This window comes from Ovis canadensis, chromosome 1 (genome assembly GCF_042477335.2).
Source record: "Ovis canadensis isolate MfBH-ARS-UI-01 breed Bighorn chromosome 1, ARS-UI_OviCan_v2, whole genome shotgun sequence".
Classification (NCBI taxonomy): domain Eukaryota; kingdom Metazoa; phylum Chordata; class Mammalia; order Artiodactyla; family Bovidae; genus Ovis; species Ovis canadensis.
Window position 1 is genome coordinate 175,289,991 of NC_091245.1, and position 11,427 is coordinate 175,301,417.

Genomic DNA, 11,427 nt, shown 5'->3' on the forward strand with positions numbered 1-11,427 from the left:
AGAGTCGGACATGACTGAGCGACTAAGCACAGCACAAGTATTATTCTAACTGCTTTATATACATTAATTTAATCTTCACACTACTTCCATAAGATATATACTAGTAACATTCTCATTTTAGAGATGAAGAAGTTGAGAGTCAGGAAGTTCAAGTAACTTCCCTAAATTTGTACTTCCAGAAAGTGAAAGAGCCAAGATTTGAATATTTATCCTATACTGTATGAAAAACATGAAATAATTACGGAAGAAGAGAGGACGACAGGGCAGGGCATCTACAACATGGGAAGTACATCAATCAGGGTTCAACCAGACAGTAAAACTAGTAGCAGATACATGAAAGAGAAAGTGAAAGCTGCTCAATCGTGTACTACTCTTTTCGACCCAATGGACTATATAGTCCATGGAATTCTCCAGGCCAGAATACTGGAGTGGGTAGCCTTTTCCTTCTCCAGGGGATCTTTCCCACGCAGGGATTGAACCCAGGTCTCCTGTGTTGCAGGCAGATTCTTTACCAGCTGAGCCACAAGGGAAGCCCAAGAATACTGGGGTGGGTAGCCTATCCCTTCTCCAGTGGATCTTCCGGGCCCAGGAATCAAACTGGGGTCTCCTGCACTGCAGGCGGACTGTTTATCAACTGAGCTATCAGGGAAGCCCAATACATATATATTAATAGAGGTTGTTGTTGTTGTTTCTTTTAAACAAGGAATTGACTTATACAATTTTGGAGACTGGCTAAGTAAGTCTAAAGTCAGGAGAGCAGACAGGCAGAAAAGGAAGATCCCAACTGGGGTAGAGCTCAAGGGCACAATGTGAAGCTTGTTGTCCATGAGTAAAAACCAGAAATCCAGGGGAAAGGGGACACAATTACAGACCTAGCCGTTGTTCCTGGTTTCTCCCTCAGGTCAGGAAAGACCTAAGCCCTCTTTTGAAGGCCTTCCAACTGATTAAGTCACCTATACTTAAGATAATCTTCATCTTGATTAATTCAAAGTCAACTGTCTAAAGACTTTAATCACATCGGTACAAGCCCTTCACAGAAAAGTCTAGATTCATGTTTGAATGAGTAACTGGGACAATGTGTGTAAGCTACAAAACTGTAGTCTTCAGCTCTCCTACAACAGTATTTCTTGTTGCCCATCGTAACCAGATATACTAGAAAGGAAATTCTGGATACTGTTGTTTCTCCTAACCAAGTTAACACTCCCCTTCCCCTCCAAAGCCAGTGAAAAAGGCAAGGGGATTCTACAAGGCACAGGGCAGGGAGGGATAGCGGAAGGGACAGTCAAGACTGTCAAGACAATCCAAGGGCAAGGGACAAGACAATCCAAGGGCAAGGACATAGAACAGATGAAATGCTTTATAAAAAGCATTTTAAAATACTTTTTAAAAGGCTTCTTTTAAAATGGTAATTGAGAAGAGCATATAGTCATAAAATCCCAGTGGTGACTCCAGTGCTAGATGGCAGTGCAAATGTTCCATGTTTATGGGAGAGGGAAAAAACCTGCTGAGAGAGGAAGGTACCTGCAGGATTGGGCGCACAGGAAACCCAACAGGATAAAGGACAGGAGAAGGTGACTGGGAAAATGGGATAGACCATGAGCTCTGTGTTTCTGAAAATTTTAATATGGTTGATTGAATGACCCAGAAGATACAACTGATTCTCACTGTTTGTGGTAGCTCTGTGTTATAAAGTCACAAATGAACACTGCATTAGCAAATACTGAACCACTGCTCCCATTGGAAATACTGGGTCAAGTTCCTCTAAGACTCTGGTCATAACATTTTTACCAACTAATCAATACTTAGCCTTGTCTTATGTGTGTTTCTATTTAAAGACACCTTTTTAAAACAATATTATTGGAGAAGGAAATGGCAACCCACTCCAGTGTTCTTGCCTGGAGAATCCCAGGGACGGCAGAGCCTGGTGGGCTGCCGTCTATGGAATCGCAGAGTCGGACACGACTGAAGTGACTTAGCAGCAGCAGCAGCATTGATTAATTAATTTTTAATTCCTGGCTAACAGCACTAAAACTGACACCTAAACAAAGTTTATGCAACACACGTGTTTTCCTATAAGACACACACCAGTCTTCTGTACTTAGGAACACTACTATACTCATGGGCCATATTATATAGTGAAATTACCAAAAAACAACAATGCGAAGAACATGACACTAAATGTTTAACAAAAGGTCTAATTAATTGACAGTATAAGAACTGAAGAATGTCCATGTAAGAAGACTAATTTTTCACCATTCTGCACATGTATACAAATGACTATAAAAACACTGTAAGTACTAATTTAGGGGGTCACAAATAAACTCTAGTGAATGGGTGAATTCACAAATATGAAATCTGTGAATACTAAGGACTGACTGTATATATGAAGAGTCACTCTTGGATTAATGTTAATAGTTAGAAAGTCCCTGTACCTAACAATAACTCCACCCAGACATACTTCATATTTCTACAGTGTGCCAAACTGAAGATAAAAAATGAGTAAGCAATCCATTATCCATGCTTTTCTGGATTCAGCGCATCCCAATTCTTGGCTTAAAGTCAGTTGATCTAGTCGGTTTGTGGTTTTCAGTCAACCACAGACGCTGCTCTGCCATTGAGTTTGGGGCTATGGTTCGCTGCTTCTTACTTTGTTTATTTCATCTATCGCTGAGTCTCCACTGTGGCTGGACATGTAACAGCTGCTTAGTTGTCTTTCTGGCATCAGCCCTTACTATGTGAACAGTAAAAGATGATTACCTGTGACTCCACAGCTGCACAGAGAAAGGTAAATGGTGAGAACCCTCTTGGGACATCCCTATACATCCAGTGGTTAAGCCTCTATGTTTCCAATGCAGGGAGCGCAGGTTCGATCCCTGATCAGGGGACTAAGATCCCACATGCCTTGCAGCATGGCAAAATAAAACAAAATGAAAACCTCTCACGATAGCAGTTCTCACTTGAAATGTATTCAGTGCAATCTCAAATGGACCCTTAGTGTTAACTAGCAATTCTAAATTCTCTAATTCATTCCTGTTGCCCTCTCCTATACAACTATTTCATACATTTATCTTTGTCTTAGTTTTCTTGGAGTGACATAATTAATACCATAAACTGAGTGGTTTAAAAAAACAGAAGCTTATTTTTCACAATTCTGAAGACTGGGACATCCAAGTTCACGGTGACAGCATGGTTAGGTCTGATCAGGGCTCTCTTCGTGGCTTGCATACGGCCATCTTCTCCCTGTGTCCTCACGTGGTAGAGAGAGAACAAGTTCTCTGGTGCATCTTCCTAAAAGGGCATTAATCCTATCCTGAGGGTCCCATCCTTACTTTATTATCTAAACCAAATTATTTCCCAAAGGCCCTCTCTCCAAACACCATCACATTGGGTGTTGGGGCTTCATTTAGCTTCATTTGTTTGGTTTTTAGGTTCTACATATAAGTGAGATCATAAACTATTTGTCTTTCTCTGACTTATTTCACTTAGCATAAAATTCTCAAGGGTATTGAATGGTGCTCATTGGTAAAGAATCCACCTGCCAATGCAGGAGACATGGGTTCGATACCTGGGTCAGGAAAATCCCCCGGAGAAGGGAATAGCTAGTCACTCCAGTATTCTTGTTGGGAAATCCTATGGACAGAGGAGCCTGGCGGGCTATAGTCCATGAGGTTACAGAGCGTTGGACGTGACTTAGTGAATAAACAGCAACAATACCCTCAGGGTCCATCCATGTTGTTGCAAATATCAAGATTTCCTATTTTACGGCTTATTTTTTAAATCATATATATATATATATATATATATATATCACATCTTTATCCACTCAACAGACACTTAGGTTGTTACCCTGTTTAATTTTTACCATAGAACTTATCACAAAATCCTGTTGTAGTTCCCCCAGTAAAGTGTGCCTTACTTTTTTAACAAATGTCATGAATAATTTTTCTTTAACACCCTCATCTAAAATGTAAGTGCCTCCCCACCACACAATCAGAGATTTTATGCTATTTATTACAATATTTCTGTCACCTAGAATAACATGCCACATAGTATTTGTGGAATGACTGAATGAGCATCTCATATTAAGAGGTAGCCATCATTGCCTCCACGCCCATATCCTATACACACTACAGGTAAGCTAAGGCAGATGAAGCTGACATCATTCCTCAAGAATCCTGAGATGATGTCAGAGAGGGTGCTCTAAATAAGCGGAGACATGGCTTTAATTTAACTGAAGTCACAGCATTCATTTGTCTCTTAGACTTATAATCCTTTGAGAGTCCATGTTCTGCCACATCATAGAAACCTTTACTCTTCCACTGTTATTTAGCATTCTTACATGTTGAGATGTCATTTCTCCAATTCCAAGTGTCTATTTGTAGATAGCAAATTCTCTCTTGTAATCCATCAGAGAGCTGAGCACACTACCTTAGGCCAGAAAGAATCATTCTAACAATTTAAAGTGTCACATAGACATAGACAGGTCATGGTTCCAAATTTTCACAGGAAGGGACAGAAACGTTTATTGGGAATCCACTTGTGCAGCTATATTAGGGCTTTCTGGAACAGTTGTAGCTGGTGTTCTTCTTCAACTTAGCTGTTTGTGCACCTACCTACCAGCTGTTGTGCATATGGACTAATGCTTCCTTCTCCTAAGGAATGCTCTAGTCCAATTCTAGCTCTACCCACCCCATCCCCATTCAAACCCATGCCTAGTGAACTGGGGCCTAAAGGCTACCCCCTAGCCTCAGGATGGGACTAACTCTGGGTGCAGTTTGTGCCCTTCTCCATGGGATCAGACAGAAACAGTTTCCTGTTGAGTCCACAGCCACACCTAGCTTTTTTTCACGCATTTTATCATTCTTCCCTGACTCCCAAGAATCCCAGTCTCAGGCTATGCCTGTAGGGACCAAATCTAAGTCACCATCCACAGACTGTAGATTTCTTACAATATGTATACATCTCATACACACACATACACATTCCTAAAATTGACTCTTATATCAATAACCTCAGATATGCAGATGACACCACCCTTATGGCAGAAAGTGAAGAGGAGCTAAAAAGTCTCTTGATGAAAGTGAAAGAGGAGAGTGAAAAAGTTGGCTTAAAGCTCAACATTCAGAAAATGGAGATCATGGCATCCAGTCCCATCACTTCATGGCAAATAGATGGGGAAACAGTGGAAACAGTGTCAGACTTTATTTTGGGGGGCTCCAAAATCACTGCAGATGGTGATGGCAGCAATGAAATTAAAAGATGCTAACTCCTTGGAAGGAACGTTATGACCAACATAGATAGCATATTAAAAAGCAGAGATATTACTCTGCTAACAAAAGTGCGTCTAGTCAAGGCTATGGTTTTCCCATTGGTCATGTATGGATGTGAGAGTTGGATTGTGAAGAAAGCCGAGTGCCGAAGAATTGATGCTTTTGAACTGTGGTGTTGGAGAAGACTCTTGAGAGTCCCTTGGACTGCAAGAAGATCCAACCAGTCCATCCTAAAGGAGATCAGTCCTGGATGTTCATTGGAAGGACTGATGTTGAGCCTGAAACTCCAGTACTTTGGCCACCTTATGAGAAGAGTTGACTCATTGGAAAAGACTCTGATGCCGGGAAGGACTGCGGGCAGAAGGGGATGACAGAGGATGAGATGGCTGGATGGCAACACCAACTCGATGCACATGAGTTTGGGTGAACTCCGGGAGTTGGTGATGAACAGGGGAGGCCTGGCGTGCTGCGATTCATGGGGTTGAGAGTCAGACATGACTGAGCGACTGAAATGAACTGAACTGATGATCTATCCGATAAAGCCTACACTCCTCTAAGCATTCAGGACATTGCAGAGCCAGACCTCTTTTTCAAGAGTTATTTTTCATCCTCACCATACTGAACTTCTATGGCTCCCTAAAACATCCTCTCCCAGCCTTTGCACAGACTGCTTGCCTGGAATGATCTGCTTGCTCTGCCTTGCCTGAATCACAAACCCTCTGCTCCTTATTCAAGGCTCAGCTCATATATCATCTCTTCTGTAAAGCTCCCCATGTCCTTCTGGGCTCAGTAGGTGTCACTTCTCAAACTCCTACAGAATATTGTGAAGTATCCTTCACAATATTTGCTTGCCTGACTTCAGCTATTTGCTTGCCTGACTCCTCTACTTAACTAAGAGCTTCTTAAAGGCAATTTTTTTTTAATAGTTCTACTCTTGACTGGAAAATCCCATGGACGGAGGAGCCTGGTGGGCTGCAGTCCATGGGATCGTGAAGAGTCAGACACGACTGAGCGACTTCCTTTTCACTTTTCACTTTCATGCACTGGAGAAGGAAATGGCAACCCACTCCAGTGTTCTTGCCTGGAGAATCCCAGGGACGGGGAAGCCTAGTGGGCTGCTGTCTATGTGGTCGCACAGAGTCGGACACGACTGAAGCGACTTAGCAGCAGCAGCAGTAATATGTGAAGGTAAAGAAACTGCCTACCGATGCAGGAGACAGAAGAGACGTGGGTGTGATCCCCGGGTCAGGAAGATCCCCTGGAGAAGGAAATGGCAACCCGCTGCAGTATTGTTGCCTGGAATATTCCATGAACAGAGAAGACTGGCGGGATACAGTCCATGGAGCCGCAAAGAGTAGGACATGACTGAGCTACTGAGCATAGTAATCTGTAAAGTAGTGGAGGAAATAAAAAATATACACCTTTAGAAAGCACACATTCAATGCATTTTAATTCACAAATAAACTAAGAGCCTTATTATTTCTGATAATAATTTAATAATTGAGAAGACTCTGGAGGGATATGTATCCAACATGTTGAATAATTATTATACCTGGTTGGTAGTGTTATTGGTGGAATTTGGTTTACTTGAATATTTTTACCTTTTTTTCTTGTTTCTTGTGCTAGTAGGTTTTAAATATAATCCAAAATTATGATTCCAGTATAAAAAAATTGAAATTATATTTCTTCTTAGGAATTAAGTAGTATTTATATAGAGAAAAAATGAGATCTTTAGTACAGATTAACATTTATGCAAAAGAATGTTAAACAGGAAACAAATATGTTTCCTCTGTTATATAATTTTTGTACAGTGGACATGGTGCTTTTATACTAAGAAGCATCCATTTTAAATTTCAAAATAATATAGAAAAATTTCTTAAACAATCTAAAAACAAAATAAATCTATTTAGTAAATTCATTTCAGTTTTTACAGTAACTTTGAATATTCCAGCAAAAGATATGTGAACTGAATCAAACATAAGTTCATTTGGCTCTATTCCAGAAGAGCGACTACATTCTTTTATATTATTACTCGTTGTGAATACCTACAGGAAACAATGGTCTTTAAATGGCACTGAGATTTTTCATTATTATATTCCTAACATTTTAAGTTCAAGTTCTTTACTCTGGGCTTATCCCATACTTGTAATGAGTGAAGGAGCATATACGCATAAGACAGGGGGGTGGATTTAGAAAAAAATCACTCATGGTTTCAAGTAGCCTGTCCCTCAGGGAAAAAAAATCACCAAACAAAACCACAAGTCATAGAAATCATTCCTGAATTCCCAGCACAGAGAAATTCTGACTCTTTCTTCCCTTGCTGCTGCTGCTGCTGCTTCTAAGTCACTTCAGTCATATCTGATTCTGTGTGACCCCATAGATGGCAGCCCACCAGGCTCCGCCGTCCCTGGGATTCTCCAGGCAAGAACACTGGAGTGGGCTGCCATTTCCTTCTCCAATGCATGAGAGTGAAAAGTGAAAGTGAAGTCGCTCAGTTGTGTCTGACTCTTAGCGACCCCAAGGACTGCAGCCTACCAGGCTCCTCTGTCCATGGGATTTTCCAGGCAAGAGTACTGGAGTGGGTTGCCATTGCCTTCTCTGTTTCTTCCCTTAGTGAAGAAAAAAACAAGAACAACAGTATTTTTTTTTTCAGGCCATGCAACGATGTCTTTTATTATGTATGGGTTTTTAAAATTATTTTTGCAATATCTCCATACACAGGCAAAAAAAAATTGTTTAGCATATTGGAACTTGCAAACCTGATCACTGCATAGAGAAGGCAAAATTATCCCTATAGCACACTTAACCAGGAGGCCAGCTCATCTGCCGACCTCCAAGAACATGGAGATGAACATGATAGACAGACTGGCCCCCATCTGAACCTTCATTCACCACCATTCTATAGCCCTCCTTCAGGCCCAGATCAGCAGCACATTTCTTGCCAACAATCATCAAATGCCCAAGAAGACTTTCATCATCATCTTCTGCTGCAGAAATCTGGGATATATGTTTCTTGGGTATCACCAGAAAATGTGTCAGTGCTTGAGGGGAAATGTCATGGAAAGCAAGACACTGGTCATCCTCATAAATGATTTTGGCTGGGATTTCCTTGCGAATGATCTTCCTGAAGATCGTGTCACCACCAGGCCGGGCAACCTGAGCCTTGGCGATCTCATCTGCCATCTCTGCCTCCCTCCCGTGCAGCCGGCCACAACAATATTTTAAATAAGATCTCATTTTAGCTTTCTGTATTCAGTGTTGACAAGTCTTTTGCTTAAGTATTAATGTGGCCAAATAACTTTCATCTTTTCCTCTAAAAATTATTTAATTCTAGGTTCACCAATTAGGGATGACAATTCTGTATTTGCATTATTGGGATCACAGTTTTTTATATTGTGATACAAGGTGACTGATACATCTAGAGATTTTATACATATTCTAAAAGATAATGTGATAGGAGGCTGTGCTACATGTCTTGACTCCATGATTTTAGAAAGTTTGTTCATCAAGGTACAGTAAAATTAACAGTAATGATACCTTATTTCCACAGTGCCTTTCATCTGAAAACTAAAAACATCCAACATTTAGAGTATGTTATTAAGCCACACTGACTCTATAACAAAGATATTTGTCTTATTTTAGAGTCTTATTTTAGAAATGGTTAAATTTTTCCATTATTTGTCTGATTTGTTAGATGGGTTGGTGCCTTTGGAATTTTCAAAGAAAGCCTTGTTAACCCTTGATAGAGAGGAGCTCAAAAAAATTTTGCAAACAATTTAGTTTCTACAGTAGCATAAACAGTATAGAACTTATTCTTAGCCCACATAGAGAAAACACAACTGATTAAAAGTATTTCTAATATTTTGAACATATGCTAATGCTCTAAGCCTTGTGTCAGGCATGCTACATTTGGTATCTCATTTAAACCTCACAAAAATCCTTCAGATAGATGAAATTATTTTTAATATTCACAGAAGAAACCATATGTAGCATGGTTTAAACTCCTAAGAGTTCTAAGTTAAACTCCTGGATTGGAATTCAAATTTCTGTAGTTACCTTTTTTAACACCCTGATTGCTTCACAATTAGAAGGATGTAGGGAAGAGAGTGGAAGATGTTTTTATTAGCCTAATTTTTCTTTGCCTCTTCCATCTACTACAATCTCAACTGTTCATTAAAAAGTTAGATTTTCAGAAGAAAGAATCAAAAATACTGACATATATGCTTCATAAGAGTTTATATCTTTGAATAGCACAGTGTGGATGGTCAGATGACTTAAAGATCGTAGGTTCGTTTATGTGACTCAAGATCCTGATGTTGTAGGATAGGACATGCATGTGTGTGAGTTAAGTCTCTTCAGTCATGTCTGACTTTGCGACCCTATTAACTGTAGCCCGCCAGGCTTCTCTGCCCATGGGATTCTCCAGGCAAGAATACTGGAGAGGGTTGCCATGCTCTCCTCCAGGAGATCTTACCAACCCAGGGATTGAACCCGAGTCTCCTGCGTCTCCTGCATTGGCAGGTGGGTTCCTTACCACGATGGCCACTTGGGAAGCCCCCATAGGGTAAGGCAGTGTTTCCCAAAGCATGCCATATATACACCACAGGCACACAAGATAATTTTGTTAATCTTTGAATGTTTTACTAGCTATATATTTTTGACATTTTGATATCTCTATATTTTTAACACCCATCAGGAAATAAATCACCCAGCAGAACAAAGGCTTACTCTTACGGATGTTATTACTTACAACAAAGTCAAAAGATTCACGAGTGGGTCAAACCTTCAATCATTAAAACTTTTGTTTTGGATGTAAGGGTAGTATGAATGAATAGATAGCTGGTACGGATTCTTATACATCAAATTTCCATTCTCATTATTATGTATTTTTTACTAATGTATCAATTTATCACATCAGGAAGCCAATCATAGTTTACTATATGAGTATATGCCATTGTCAATTATATCTGGATTGAGTTCTTCGTGTTTTAATTAAAACTATCTTGATGAAAGTGAAAGCGGAGAGTGAAAAAGTTGGCCTAAAGCTCAACATTCAGAAAATGAAGATCATGGCATCCAGTCCCATCATTTCATCGGAAATAGATGGAGAAACAGTGGAAACAGTGTCAGACTTTATTTTTCTGGGCTCCAAAATCACTGCAGATGGTGACTGCAGCCATGAAATTAAAAGACGCTTACTTCTTGGAAGAAAAGTTATGACCAACCTAGATAAGATATTCAAAAGCAGAGAGATTACTTTGCCGACTAAGGTCCGTCTAGTCAAGGCTATGGTTTTTCCTGTGGTCATGTATGGATGTGAGAGTTGGACTGTGAAGAAGGCTGAGCGCCGAAGAATTGATGCTTTGGAACTGTGGTGTTGGAGAAGACTCTTGAGAGTCCCTTGGACTGCAAGGAGATCCAACCAGTCCATTCTGAAAGTGATCAGCCCTGGGATTTCTTTGGAAGGAATGATGCTAAAGCTGAAACTCCAGTACTTTGGCCACCTCATGCAAAGAGTTGACTCATTGGAAAAGACTCTAATGCTGGGAGGGATTGGGGGCAGGAGGAGAAGGGGATGACAGAGGATGAGATGGCTGGATGGCATCACCGACTCAATGGACGTGAGTCTGAGTGAACTCTGGGAGTTGGTGATGGACAGGGAGGCCTGGCGTGCTGCGATTCATGGGGTCACAAAGAGTCGGACACGACTGAGCGACTGAACTGATGAACTGAACTGATGAGCGCTAATGGTGAAAGAAATAAAGTCACATCAACGAATGAACACTAGTTAGTGTTAAAGACATATCAGCTTTAACAAAAAACAAATATGGCACAAATATGACAAATATTGTTTGAAATTTGGAATTTGATTGCCAGCTGAGTGTGAACCTGTTTCATTATGTGTTGTGTTTAGAAACACTGGTATTGTTTTGACACACAGAAGAACACTATGAGAAACTTATCAAAATTACTGAAGCAAAACAGAAGGACAATCAAACACCCTAGAAACTAACATGCTGTATAATAAGGGTAAGAATACAAAAGCTTTATTGTGTTGTGACATAACTAGTGAAATACATAGAGTCCTCATGGCAAAAATGTAAAAGCAATGATTAGGGACAAAACAAACAAAAAGAAGATTGATAAGGTGTATCTA

General features: G+C 40.3%; 1 pseudogene; it reads right to left on the reverse strand.

Annotated features, from left to right (window-relative positions):
* Window positions 1-7,916: 7,916 nt before the first annotated feature.
* Window positions 7,917-8,470, reverse strand: LOC138430765 (adenosine 5'-monophosphoramidase HINT1 pseudogene; annotated as a pseudogene).
* Between the last annotated feature and the right edge of the window lie 2,957 nt (window positions 8,471-11,427).